The sequence below is a fragment of the Columba livia genome, chromosome 24 (assembly GCF_036013475.1).
Source record: "Columba livia isolate bColLiv1 breed racing homer chromosome 24, bColLiv1.pat.W.v2, whole genome shotgun sequence".
Classification (NCBI taxonomy): domain Eukaryota; kingdom Metazoa; phylum Chordata; class Aves; order Columbiformes; family Columbidae; genus Columba; species Columba livia.
In genome coordinates this window covers 4,755,592-4,770,316 of record NC_088625.1, presented here as the reverse complement: position 1 = coordinate 4,770,316, position 14,725 = coordinate 4,755,592, and the positions used below count along the sequence as shown (strand labels likewise).

Below are 14,725 nucleotides of genomic sequence, written 5' to 3'. Positions count from 1 at the left end.
CTGGGTGAGAACTGCTGTGAAGTTCCAGAAGAAACTTCAGTTTCTTACACTTCAGGTTGATTAATGACTGCTTCAAATTGCAGCATTGGCACTAAAGCTGCTGAAAAATGAATACTTATTTTTGTGCATGATTTATTATTGTTGCTTTGCTCAGAGCCACATGATAAAGAGTTTTGCTGTGTCTTGTAGTTTATCTTTTGAGCCTGAATCTGCTTCATTTTCTTCTGTGCATGAACTATGAGCCCTGAGCTACTACCGCCTTTCTATCCCAGGTCTGCTCCCGCAAGCCCGTTTCCCTACTAACATCCTCAGGTCCAGCATTACATCTGGACTTTGGTTTTCTGGAGTTCCCATTATTTTGTTACTGCATTGCACAGTGGAGTTACGTTGCTTTGTACTTAGCAGATCTTGTGACTGGGGCTTATAGAGAGCACACAGAAGGGCATATGCTGAGCTTGGAACAGCTTCCTTTGTGCTACTGCGTAGTGGATTACAAGAGGCATCTGAATGTGGCATCATCCACTCCGTGTGCTTGTATCTGGGCATGGTCCCTCAGAAGAGCATTGTCTCAGGTCTCTGTCTCAGTTATTTCACATAAACTGCCTCTGAAGTCTTCCTAATAACTGTGTGGTGTGGCAAACACTCAGCAAACTCACGTTCCCCACTATGGTGTCAAAAGCCAATGGATTGAGTAAGAACTGAGTATGTTATCTGAGGAATTGACTCACTTGAGAGAACATCCTGACCCTGAAGAGCTAATTAACATCCCAACAGAGTTTGGCTTGGAATTAGCACTTGGTAGTTGTAGCTAACCTTTTCCTCCATATGTTTCACTCCAATTACCAGTCTCTCTGGTGCTGCAGAGCCTGGCATAATTGACTAGTGAGGAGTGGTGTTTGCAACCAGGAAATAAAGACTCTGACAGCAAAGCAGATGGGTACTTAGGTCATAACTGGGCTCCCTCTATGTAGTGGGTGCTGTTATACCATTTGATTTGGGATTTTGTAGGTTAAATAGGGTTGGGCTTCATTAATGTTCAGATGGGCTATTCCTGGCATAGCAAGAAGGGGATGGTTTGGAAGCGCTGCCTGTTTCAGGTGTAGACTAAGCTGGCGCCTTCAGACTGTGCCAAGAATATCTGCCTGGCCGAAGGGTCATGTTTAGGTGCAGCACGAGCAGATCTCAGACCTATTTATGCAAAGCCAAGGTGATGTTGAGCCTACTAATGTCTCTTATTTGGAACCTGCAACATGCCTGCCGCCTAGATTTAATGATAAGTAACCTGTGTTTTCGGGGAGGATAGTGATCCTAAAATGATCCATACAAGGGCTTTGCCGCTATGTTTTTGTTTCCTCCTTTGCTAGTGTAATTGCGTCAGGCTCCACTGGTATAATCTTCCTTTGGATACCAGTGGCTTGTGCTTATGGAACTTAACAAAAAAGCAACTCCAATATATTTTGAGTTTCATGTAAGATGTGAAGCTGGACATGAATTAGTGAGAAGGCTAACAAAGCCTTTGAGATTTTGCTGTTTACTATTTCTATTAATGAAGCTGAAGGTTGTTTATGAGACATCTTGGATCTGCTAGGCTCTTGACAATTGAGTTAAGAGGGTCTTTCTTGCTGCTCTTATGGTGATACATTTGAGCACTGAACAAGGCCCTCCACCCACAGGTTTGGAGCTCTCTGCTTCTCTTAAGAAGACTTACAGGCAGTTCTGTTCACTCGATCAATTGACTATTGTACAACGGCTCTTAAAAAAAGAAAGCCAAACAAAACTAGAGCCACACAGGGTTTCAGCAATCCTGGGAGTTGTGACAAAAGCTGGACGGAGTAGGGCAGGAGAGAGGAGAGCAAAAAATCATGTGGTGTGTACTGAAAGGTGCACCTTCTCTTGGCATGCTGCCTCGCGTCTCACGGGCAGAGAGCAAGCGAGGATCTTACCCACCTCGGCACATTTGGGAAAATGCTGAAAGGGGTGCTGAGTTGCTAAGATGACTGTGGGATGAAAAAAAGAGATGAATATGTAGCAGAGGATGGCTGAAATGTGGACTAGGCATAGCCAAGATCTTAACAGGAGAAGATGGTAGCAGGGGGTGCTGCGAGCGGAATTAACTTCAGTGGTGGCTTGTCAAGGACCACGCTCCAACCCTCTGGTCTTTTCAGAGAAGACTGAGAATTCTGCCCTACCGCTGGCAGATGAATTCAGCGCTCTCTAGCAGTTATTTCTCTTGAGGTGTGAGCATTGTCAAGTACTGCCATGGTCCAGAACCCGCACCCTGAGGAGCGGTCCTGCAGCACAGCGGTGAAGCAGGTCTGCCACCTGCGTGTGTCTTCTCTGCGGAAAAGGCTTTCCTTCTGCAAAGTCATGTAAGTTGTCATGTGGCTGTGCCTGGTTCTTTATGCTGAGAAGGGAGCCTTTACAGATTTTATTTTTGTCTTGGGGTAGCTATATGTGTTCTGGGTATTTTTAGAGACACAGAAGGGAGAAGTTAGTGGAACAGGCTAGAAAGAGTCAGGTTTTGTATAAACTGAAAGCTCAGTTCCCTGCATGAATTTGCTTGAGCCATTTCATATTGCTGTTTATGAAATAAGTCTTACCTCGCAAGAAAGAAAGAAAAGAGTGGAGCATTGTCTGAGGTGCTCAGATGCTGAAACACCACAATTGTAAATACAGCAAGATAGTGTGCTGACTTACTTAGTGTCTGAATAATTGTGCTTGCGATAGCAGCTTGACTTAAAGTAGTTTCAAGAGTGGGTACGGTTGGGATGGAGACAGCCAGAGGCTTGGGTGGGATGTGCGCACACAGACTCCATAACCACTGTAACAAGACAAGGTTACATATGAATTAACGTGAGCTTTTATCTAGGTTAAGTCCAAGTCCATGAGCCTGTTCTGCTTGGTCCAAGGACTCGTTCTTTGTCCTGACACTGGGACACCCATCAGGTTTAGGATGCTGAGTATCTTTTAATTAACATGACAAGCAGGAGGCTACAGGGGAGTGGAAGGGAGAGAAGTGACTGGGAGTTTGAGAGATGATGCAGGGAGTGACTGCTATAGAATGTGTATTGCAGGCTTTTAAATTAAATCCTGAGGTATACAACACATCTCTTTTGGTGGAGATGCCTTTTTAAGCTGAGGTGTGGCCTGGAGTGCATCTAGGGGCTGTAACTGTCCTTCCAATACTGTTGCATATGCCCAAACCTGTAAGGGTGTGAGAGTTTTAACTGTACTAGTGATCGTTGTTCTTCTTGATAACACTTCAGAAACGAACTGATGCTAGAAATCAGTGTGGGGATTCCTCAGAAAAAGCACTGTGTAGGCAATACCTCTTTGTCTCCCTGTCAGAGAAACCCACCTTTCTTCACACTGGGAACATTTTAATGGAGAAGTCATCAAAAACCGAGATGTACCTGTGAGTCATGTCATGAATGTGCGTGGCCTCTGGGAAGAAAAGCTCTGAAAGCACATTGTTCCTTGCTTCTATCTTAGGTGGTGTGACTGATTAGTACGGTGCAGTAAAACAAAGGTGGTGGTAAAATGGGATGGGATGGTGCACAGCTCTTCAGGTCCCCTTTTTCTAATCTCCCTTGTGCAGTGAAGGGGATGTTTGGGGAAACAGCTGAGCAAACACCAGAGAAGTACATCGCAAAATATCCTTCTGGAGCTTTGTGTTACTTTTTCAGTCTTTAAGTGTCTTATTTTTCTGAGCCATTCGCTCCTCCTGCCCCAGACAGAATAGCGGCAAATCTAGTTTGTGAAATCTTTTCTTAGTATTAATTCTTTTCATACAGCAGTGCCTAGGATCCCTGGCCATAGTCTGGGACCTGTTATGCTATTAAAGTGGAAGCAAAAGTGACCTTAGCTGCACAGAACTCAAACTGTGAGTCTCAGCCAACAGTCAGTTGACAGACAAATCATACAGGAGGATGCACGTAGTGGAACTTGTCTTTTAGCTTCTCTGTGGCCTTTGGAGCCAAAAAAGCCAGTTTGAAAGGGCTATTTCCCTCTCCAGAATACTTCCTGGGAGGTGGAAATGAGGCCTGTGTATCCGCTTAATAACAATAAAAGACTGAAATGTGATGTCAGACAGACATCCCAGCTGAAGAGGGGACCATACAGGGTCTCAGCTTGTGCTACTGTTGAAAAGTCAAGTTAGCAGGTGGAACCGCTGACCCTGATGTTCATAAGGAGTACGTAGCATCTTTCTTACCATCCTTAGTACAGGGGTTTGCAATTCCAAGTGTTGGAGTCAGAAGGGTCTCTCAAGTTTTAATAGTAACCACTCTGCAGCTTTAATCTGCCTCAATTGTTAATAAGAGCTCGAAGCTTTCAAGCTTTACCTAATGATCCTGGAGATGAGGTTGAGCAAAATCTCCTAGTTTATAGTGGCTTCTTTGACATGCAGTGGCCATAGAAAAGGAGATAAGTGCTCAACTAACTAGGTGGAGGAGAAGTATTGCAGGGATAAGCAAGTTAAAACCAATTTGTTGAGCCAATAAACTGACAGACAGAACTGGCATATGTTGAAGGGCAGAAACTGAAAGCTTATTTTCTTGACAGCACTTTTTCTTCTAGCTCTTCCACCTCAATTTTTTGAGAATCTGGGACCATAGTATATGTGTAAATCAGAGCTGGCATTGCTGTTCACTGCCCCGGCTCCCTAGCGGATTGCTTAGGGCAGCGGAATGCGCGGAGAGGCTGATCGTTGTGCCCAAGCCTCAGCCTGCAGCTGGAGGAGAAGGCGCCGCTACCCGTGATGCTGCCTCAGCCTCCCCTGAGACGCTGGCGGGTTACGCGGCTGGTGGAGGCGGATCTGGGAAATAGCTGTTTTCAGCTTGAATGCATGTACTCCTGCCCTTATAGAGACCTTTACAGGCCCTTGTTTAGAGCGCAGTCATCAGCTCTTTCTGAAACCCAAGTGCACAGTGCAGGGTATTTTCTGTAGGGATAGAAAAGCTCCCCAAAATCTAAGGGCGCTCCTCTGAACTGGGCTTTCAAGTTATTTTGGATTTGCTTGTGGAAACATCCCCCTACTCTAAGCTGCTATCTGTTGTACGAATTGTCCGCAGTGTGAGTCCCTGAACAAACCAGCTTTTTCCTAACTTTACAATCAGCACATAACACTTTACCATGGCCTCTTCCATGCTTTTAGTGCTGTGTGTCTTTGGAGTATGCAAGTCTTTGTAATGGTTACCTTGGAAAACATGCATTTTTACACTTTATGGTTGGCTGTCTAAATGGGGAAATCCCAAGTGTTCAAAGTTGTAATACAGAATAATCAGAAACAACATGGGGTGGGGAAGAGGGGAGCTAGGTGGTGATGGTGAGCATGTGCTTAATTCTTGCTGCATTCCATGGCCATGGAATATAAGAAGCTGTTCTGAAACACAGTGCACAAAGAATAGCTACTTAATGTAAGAGATACCTGTAACTTGGTGTTTTACCTGACTCTTTTGACATAGCTCCTCTCCACACTGGTGTTGTAACTCCATTTAGCAGAGCACTGAGCAAAGAGGAGCTCATCTGTGTATCCGTGGGAAGAAGTGTTAATTGGTGCTGGGTTTTGGTGGGATAAGGGGGGGCACCTCAGTCACCAAGCAGAGAGCACACGGGGTGGTGACCTGCTAGCTCAGGCTGTGCCATTTACCAGTGGATGTGAGAGTTCTGGCAGAAAAGCCAAAGAGCACTAAAAGTTCCTTGTGATGGGTCAGCTGGGCTTGGAACATCCTGTTATGGACTCTACCCCTGCAAGCCCTACTCAGGACTTTGATCTGAGCTGCGCACCCATGCTTTCCACCCAGAAGAAAATCAGTTGTGATGTTGATGCTCAGACCAGTTTTCCTCCCTGTTTCAGGAGGCTTGGGAAAAGCCGTGTTAGCTTCTGCCTGGTAATGGACTCTCTAGTTGAAGAGAAATGGTAGTTGGTTAATTGTGGCCTTGAGAATTCAGTTCTGGTAATTATTAACCTCATTCTTTTTGTTTCAATAGAGAATTCTGAATTTTCTTGGATTTTTGCATCTTATCCCATAGCAGCAGCATATCTGGCAGAGACTTAAAGGCAGCTGTGCCTTTAAAATTGCATTGCCTGTGATGGAAGAAATCTGAGAGCAGAGGAGACCAGTGTCTCTTGTGCGGATCAAGCCCTTTGGAGATCTCTCCATAGCTTTGCCTTCTCAGCAGCCCAGTCACTGCTCGCGCTCTCTGGGGCCAAACTGCGGTGACTACAGTAACATCACTAAAAGAACCGTGTCGGTGGCATTACATCTTTCCACCGTGGATTCTGAGCTCACTGCTTTGTGCTGCTTTTCCCCCAAAACTACTATGCGTGTGTAAACAAGCTGGGATTCTGTCCTCTCTTAATTCAACAGTGCTGCTGAAGTGACGCTTCCTCAGATTGCTGGGGTGCACGTTTCTCTTGGACAGCCTTCCCCATTGCTGCAGATGACTGTAACCGTGTGAGTGCTGACCTCTGCATTTCTTCTTTTCCTTCTCTTTCCTTGTTGTGGTGTTTTTTTTTTTCCTATCCATTTCTTTCTTGGCCTATGTGGGGTATTTGTTGTGCATTTTGGTGATCACACGGCAGCATGTCTCCCCACCACCCTGTGCATCGTAACAAGGTCAGGTACTGTAATGGTACTAGCCAAGCTCTGTCCTTGAGTCCCTCTGCTTTTTTTTCTCATGCAAGTTTAACCTTAACCCTTCTCTACTGCTTGTTTTCCCTTCCCTCTGAAGTCCTGTCCCAAGTCTGTCTTTGTAAGATGCTCTGTTAAGTGCTTTATCATCTTAACCCATTTCTCTTGTTTGAATGGCTGGCGATATGGGCCTGCCTGAAGGACATGGGTGTAACAGTTTCCAGCATTGTAAGATTTTGTTATCTCTGTTCTGGAGAAGAATCTTTGCTTCAGGCTTAGGCGTGTAAGTATTCTGACCTGTACGTGCGAGCTTGAGCAGGCTGTTGCTGTTGCGTTGTGCAGCACCTGCTGTGCGTCAGTGCACTCAGAAACCAGCTATCTTATTCCGGGTTCCCAGTGAAGTGTGGCTTTGGCTGTGACACTGTGGGACAGCAGGCATGCTCGCAGCCTGCCGTCCTTGGTTCTGTTCTGTCACTGATGCCGCTTGGTCTGGAAGATGCCTCAAACACGCAAGAGGTAGCGAGTGACTGGAGCTGAGCGGCTTCTGCTGCTGATGCGAAATGGCTCTGTCTGCAAACTGGAAGCTCGTGTTCAAGACCTGGGTTTTGAGCCTGTGCTTTAGCGACTTTTGTCACAGGTTTCAGAAATGAAGGATCCAGGACCTTTTTCTTCCTCTCATGAATTTGCAGTCATTCTTCTAGGGGTTTTATTCTTAAAGCCAGAATATTGTGGTGCATGTTCTTGCTACAAGGTTCTCACCATTTACATGCAATGTAGGAGGTTAGGATTTTTTGCTCAGGATATAGGATGTTGCATTAGACATCCCATGGGTCCAGATGAGTACAGAAAGCTTTGTTTCTCTGGTGTGCTACCTATGTGTGTCTTCAGATTGTCCTTTAGCAAGTGCCAGCTCAAAGACTGAAGGTGGTTGGATTCTTCCAGGTAAAGATTTAGCTCAATGTACTTGAAATATTTTAAGTTACAAAGTGTCTTGGCTGTTAGGCACTTTAAAGTGCTCTGATTTTGAGAGAGCGGATGTTCAGCATTATCCCGAGTTAAAAATCTAGTTGATGTATTGGGCTATGACGTGATGTGGCTGACTTGACACCATGAGTTATTTCAGAATATCTTGACCTGAATGTTTTTGCTCTCCCTTCCAAGACCCGTGCGTGCCCTGATAATCACTGCAATCACAGAGCTCAGAAAGAAATGGCTTGCAGGCACTTTCTGTTCCATATACAGTGTGACTACAGCTCCCATGATGCCAAGAGTGTGAAATGCATATTTTCTTTCTGGAAATGAAGTCTCACATGACTTCCCAGCTGCTGCAGCAAAGAGGGAGTTCCTTCTGAGAGTTCTTTTTGCCTGGGTAAGGGGAGGCGTGCCCTAGCTTGCAGATGCTGTGATTGCATGCGATTCTCTGACAGAGAGGCTGCAGAGCTGCAGAACACTGACTTCAGGAAAGATTCAGGAGCTTACCCAGCTGGCACCTTTTCCTGGGGATCCGTACACCAGTACACTAAGGTGCATAACAGTTAAACGATCTGTTCCCCTTACATTCTGGCATTCTTTGTACAAGTTCTATTTCTCTCCCTGTAATGCTGCTTCTAGTTTTCCGTCCCAGTAGTTCTGTTACTAACAGGTTTTGTTTTGCATGCGTGTTATATGGGGTTTTTTACTGCTTCTCAGACTCCTGCAGAATGTGTTGTCATACAGGAGAATCAAACTGAAGCTGAGGTGGTGCCTCACAGGTAGCGTGTTGCATTCTGTGCCTGCAGGTCACACACCTTTTCTAGTGAACTCATCTGAGCCACCCAAGTCTGTTTCCACCGTGTGGGTCTGTGAACAAGCAATTTTTTTGGTTACCATGAATCTTTCAGAGGCGAGTCCCCTCTGGTTAGTGTGAAGCTTGAACTGTAATGATGGGCAGCAGTAAAGCCACAATGATATATCTACACAGAGGATGCTCCAATGGCTGTGAGTTGGGATGGTGTGTGACTATCTGAAGGGTCACTGACACTTGCAGGTAGTGCTTATAACAAGCAGTGTCCTCTAATTTGTAATACATCTTTTTGGAGGCAATTACGAGCTAAAACCCCAAGCTAACGTAAGCATTGCTGTAGCTATTTATAGAGCTTTGAATTGTTACCCAGACCTCAAGTGTGTCATAGTGAATTGTTCCCTTCTGAGAAGTGGACTTCCTCGGGAGAAGTTTCTTGTTAGCTTTTAAGTTCATGCGCTATTGCACCCCGCTGGAACACAGGATAACCTCTGCTGTAATGAGACTGCAATGTAAAAATTCCACTTTCTAAAAATTGCAGAGTCAGGCTTTACTGGTTCTCTGGCTTAGGATTTACTGAAGGTCCTTCATGATGCTGTGGGTTTTTTCCCTACTCTGCTGTGAACACTTGTAGTAAAATGGACACAACTGAGTAAACTGCTCTTAAGGGATTTCAGTGGCTCCAGAAAAAAAGGGGTTGGGGAGTAGATTGTCCACAGTGGTGCAGTTGCTGTTTGTGTAGCTTTGTGTCTGCACTGGATGTCTTATCATTGCTTTTCAGGCTATTGGTATCCATGTTATAGCAAAGGAGGCATTTGGAAACTCATCTCGTGTGCAGCAAGGATGACAGTTCTTACCTTAGTGTAACTAACTCAGGTGGTGTAGTGGTATTGTTCCTGTGTGGTGTTGGATTGAGTACGTGATATTCACATCAATGCTTGAGATGGAACAATGCATATGTGTTCATAAGATGGACTTTATATCCTTGATAAGCTTGAGATTGGTGTATTTGAATATGCTGAGTAAAAAGGTAAAGTGTGGCAGCCTTAATTTCTATAAGCAGGAGCCTGCATGACTGCATCACGACAAATAGGTACCAGCAATGTATATTTTCCTGTATGCCAGGACAGGACTTGGCAGGGCTGTTCTCAGTGTAGATTGTATACTGCTGGCCCTTTTTAGAGGTGACTTGAATGCTTGTCTGTCTGTGGACTGCTGGGCCCTCTTTGCTGTTTACATCACACATCTGCATGATAGTGACATCTGGTATATTCCAGTGCGTACTAATAGCAGGACTGCAAAATACTTGCTATAATAAAACCCAGTTGGTCTGCTCTGTGGGACTGTGTGTGCCTGTATGTAAGGGAATAGAAGTGGTAGGGTTTTTGCGGAGACTACGTAGGTGCCCTTCAACGTGTGTAAACTGTTTAGTGTGTTGTAAATCATTTGCCGGCGCCCCGGTCTCGTGTGCTCCACTGCGGTGCCTGCTGTGTTCCTCAGCACGGTGCGCTGCACTCGGCATGAATAAGCACTTTCAGGCACTGATGTTTCTAGCCCTCAGAGGCTCTTAATTTGACTGAGCCCTGCAGTGTTTTTTCTACCTCCCTCCCAGCCAGGATTGCTCACATCTGGCTGGTTTGCCAGTGCCAGAGCGCTCTGAGGAGTTGCGTACGGCGGTTCCGGGCTGGCCGGCTAATAGGCTCCCGACTGATTTACTGTAGTAAAGTAGGGCAGGAGGAGCCGGCAGGACCGGGGAGGGAGATGCGGGGTGATGAATGGGGCGGTGTGAAGTCACTCTGCTCCGCCAATCAGGGCTGCAGCAGCTACGGGTGCCTCTTGATGCTGGGACAAATTTTACCGTAGATGATGATTTGATATTTTCAGTCTGAGCTGAGAGTGTGCACCAAATAGTTCCTAGTTTAGGCCCAGTCATTTGAGTGTTACTCGGAGGTGAGTGTTCTCGGCAGGGTGCAGATGACTAGCCTCCACCTTGCGTTTTTCTCTGCACGTGTGAATCTCCTTTTAAATGGTCTGTCTGCAGTATGTTTATTTTGCACCATTGCTTCTCAACTTGCCTGGCTGAGCCCTTTCACTCTTTTCTTTTAGAAGCTGCCTCTTCCTTTCCTACCTCCATCCTCCTCATGTCTGATCCCTCTACCTGTGCACTGCCCAGAACCCACTTGATTTCTTCCTTTCTCCTGATTCCTAAAGCACCTATTTGGGGGGTTGGTTGTGTCACTGTCCCTTCCCCCTAGAGCAAGAGGGAGAATGAGCAGCATGTCCAGAGGGTGGTTTGCTTGCCTGCTCCCTGCAGAAGCTCAGACTTGAAAAGGAAGCTGGGAGGAGGGTCCTTTCTGTTCCTCAGCATCCTGCTAGACCTTTGGGTGGTGGCTGGGGAGGAGCTGGGGGGATGGCAGTGACTAAGGTCTTGTGATAGGCTATAGTCAAGTGACTAAATTGGGACCATCTGCCTGAGATGCTTTTTCTGCTCATCTATGGGGCAGGAGGGAAAACCTGGCACTAGTTTATAAGTGATTTCTCATCCTTCTGTTGAGTTGTTGGTCTTCTCTTGTTCATCCTCTTGACTTTCCCTTTCTCTCTCCTCCCTTCTCCAATGCTCTTGTTTACTGATAGGCCAAGCAGAAAACATGGAGACGTCTGATATGGCGACAGCAAAGGTAGGATGGAAATGCTGCCGGCCTCATTGTGCGTAAGTGGTTTCGCTTGGCAACTTCTTACTTTCTCTCTTGCCCTTTTTACTTTCTCCCAACCCTTTTCCCTGGCGCTGGGAGTTGGTCGTAGTGCTGGGGTTGATGATGGGGGTCAGGTTCTGGGAGGAAGTAACATTGTGGCCACAGTCTCTACATGTTGCTTTTCTTTTAAGATCTGAGCAAATCTTGACATGCTGATGCTCTAGGCAAAGGTGTGAGGTGGCTGGTAGAGGAATGGAGTGCATTGCTGGTGGTGGTGGTTTGTTCATGGAGCTGGGATGCTGACCGAAGCCTGCTTTGCTGTATGAGAAAATGACACTAGAGGGTGCTTTAGGGGCAGCTTTCCCACCCCCAGGCACTGCTGTGTGAGTAGAAATGCCTTTTGGCAGCGTTATTTCTTTTTTTTGGAAAGGATCTCGGGGAGTGCCGAGTGAGAAAGTAATTCTAGCTTGTAGATGCATCCGCCCTTTTCTGTGAGGCTTCTCTGTTGCCCGTGCTGCTTGCTGTTCGCAGGCTGTAGGTTCTGCTTTCCTGTGGGCTGGCAGACTTGGAAGCGGGTGAGAATGGAACTGGATGGATGGAGACAGGCTTGTGAGGTAGAAATGGGAATGAATACAGTGCATGGCTTCAGCATGGTTCCGTGACACCTGGGAAGCACAGGACTGTCTCACCACGGAGTGGCTGTGCCTCATGGCAGGGACCGCTGGTGATGTCTTCACAGCAAATGGTTTGTTTTCCAGCATGAACCTGCCACCGGTGTGACTTCCATTGGCATCAGAACAAGGTTAAAGTGCAGGCAATGTGTCTGTAAAATGTATCTTGTGCTGTTATCTCAGCAGGGTCTGAAATTAAGCATGGTTGAAATGAGCCATAGCTTGGAAAGAGCAGGAAATGGCATTAGTAGTTACGAAAGCTGTGCTTCTGAGCTTGCACTGGGTGCTGTAGCACGGCGACACGGTGTGCTGTGCTCCGGCAAGCCGCTGTTCTACCCACGGGTACGAGTCCAGGGCTTAAAAAAACTTGTGGTGCAATTGAAAGGTTGTAGGACTCGTTCTTATGCCTCAGCTAGAATTCAAGTTGAGTTTGAGTTCTCGTTTTTCACGTACATTTTTGCTAACTACTCTATACTTTCGAGTTCCGTTTCCCGGAAGCCTGGGTGATGCTGGTGAACAGCTGCCCTGTTTTGCCCTGGGACTGAGTTGCATGTCAGTGCAGGTTTTGAGTTTTGAATGCCTGACAAAAAATTGTATTAAGTACTTCTGAATAGATGTTGCTTTGTCAAGGTGAAATCATCCTCACTATCATGTTTGCTCAAGCTTCAACCGCTTGTTACTACAAAGCCACCTAGAACGGTAGTGCTTGAAAAAAATGACCACTGAGAATTGAGGGTCCAGCGGTGTGGGAGCCAGTTGAATATTACACTTCAGTTATAACTGTTGTGGCACTTTGGGGAACTCTGGCTTTTCTGTGTTGAAAACCAGACATTTTCAAAGACAAAACCAGTGAAGTCACTTGAAAATTTGTTTTGTCTGTACCAGTTCTTTTTATGGCTTCTTGCTTTGAATGACCTACAGTGTTAAAGCACCATCTTAGTGCAGATGTGCTCAAGACCTAATTATCTTACGAGGAAAATGTATCCTGAGTGAAACACTGAGTCTAGTTTGAACCTTCTAAACCAGATACGTCTTGGAAGTGAGTTATGATGTAAATACTGCTGGAATGTACGCGGGTTTATTTGGACTTGGTTCATGACAAGTGCCGATGTTTAGTCCCCTATTCTTTTTTGAAACCCAAATGCTTTTCCATTGAGTTTGAGTCAGTTACCCCTGTATGGCCGATTTGGAGCCTCCAAGGGTCGCTATTCATTTTGCTTCGTTTCTGCTGGGGTTAGCCTGGGCCCTGGGCTGGCAACAAACCTCTGAGAAGGTTTAACAGCTTTATTTTCTTGAGATGATGCCAAAAGCGGACATGGAATGTCATATCAGGATGTTACTTCCACGGCTGCTCTCCATTGTGTTGCACTGTTGCTTCCTTTGCTGCTGGGGCACCTTTTAGGGTATCTCAAGAACTGGCATTTCCTGAGATGCCAAAGAATGGTTCCATATTTAGCACACTGAAAACAGAGGGGTGCGCAGCTTTTCCTATTCTGTAGCCTGTGTTTTTAATCCCAGGGTAAACAATCATTAATTTTCATCTTGAGGCTTTTCAGAGCTGTTGGTGGAATTAGACAACTGCTTGTCCCTTGTACGCTATGGGGCACCTTGCTGTGCGATGTGACACTGTGCGGCGTCACCTCGCAGCCTCGGTGACACGCTGCCCTGCTAAAACTGTGAACCCTGCTGGGTTTGTCCCTGTGCCTTGCCGAGCGCCAAGGGGAAAAGCAGTTAACCTGTTAAAGAGCCAAAACAACACCATCACACCAATGTGAAGCTAGAAGGCATCCTGGGAAAGCGTGAATCACTTTCCAGGTAACCAGCTGGTGGAAATGAGGAACATCAATCGGTGAGCTGCCCCTCATTCCCCAGACACTGAAAGGTTCTTGTTCTCTGTACTGCAAGTACATACGTGGAAAGTTCTCGGATCTTTTAGGGTGCGGGGGACAGATATTTAAGCACCTGATTTATTAGTTCCATTTTGAAGGACATGTGTTCCTCTTATGAGCTGTAATGGGAATGATGAGCGAAGCCAGAAAATATGCTTATTTATGTACCATAGAGCTTTTTCTTGGAGATTATTTCCTTGGCTTTTATTAAATAGCGCTTGCTCAGGCTGGGTTTGCTTGGAGAAGTATGTTTAAGGGGAAAAGGACAAGAAATTAAGGCAAAATAGCTGGTATGTGAGTGAAATAAGGTTAAATATTAAATACTGTTGTATGACACTTGTGTAATTGCCTCTGTGCTTCCAGTTTGCATCCAAGCCCTGATGAGGAAGGTGGCAAAATGCTGCAGCCGATTTGCCTGTTTCTTGCGGTCTGACCAGAGAACACCAAGGCACAGTTCAGCACTGGCTGTCACCTTGTGCCCATGTTCTTGGCGGTGCAGAGGACATGCAAAGCCTGTCTCAGCTGGACAGAACCATTTAGGATTTCTTTCATCCAAGCTGAAAGTCAGGAAAGAAAAAAAACCCCGAACAGCTCTAGTTTTGTGTATTACAGCCCTGACTCTTTTTAGTTCATGTGGCCTTGACAGTTTATAGTTACAGGTCAGGAAAACATCCGGTCTTTTTTCTAGCTCTTTTTTCTCTGCTACTCAATGGTCTGTCTTGAGTTTGAGAAAGTTCTGCGTGGCTTTTACTGTGTTGCTGTTTTTAGTGTGTGTGTGCTGCTCCACTTCCTCATCCTGGCTGGTGATGGAAGCCACCAGAAGCCACGAGGGAGGCTGTATTCATGGTGCTCTTGCTCTGGAGCAGAAGTACTGAAAATGCTACTGGCAGTGGGCCAGGATCCAAACGATCTTGTGTAATCCTTTCTGTAGTGTATGGGAGTTTTGCTTGGTGGGGAGAGACAGGGGATGAGGATGGACAACAGGCACCATGTAAGCTTGTCTGGTTGTTACTTATTGTTTATGCTTAGCAAATGATGTACCTCATATTAAAAAAGG

The 14,725-nt window shown here is 46.0% G+C and overlaps 1 protein-coding gene across 9 annotated transcripts in view; it reads left to right on the top strand.

Annotated features, from left to right (window-relative positions):
• GRAMD1B (GRAM domain containing 1B) overlaps positions 1–14,725 on the top strand; it is a 106,014-nt gene that overhangs the window by 30,547 nt on the left and 60,742 nt on the right. Inside the window, exon 1 of one of the 9 annotated variants that reach the window (XM_065040542.1) lies at positions 11,075–11,093. The exons of the other annotated variants lie outside the window; for them this stretch is intronic. The gene's annotated coding sequence lies outside the window, so the exon portion shown is untranslated. Of the gene's footprint in view, positions 1–11,074; positions 11,094–14,725 lie in introns of those variants that run through there. 9 annotated transcript variants of the gene reach the window in all.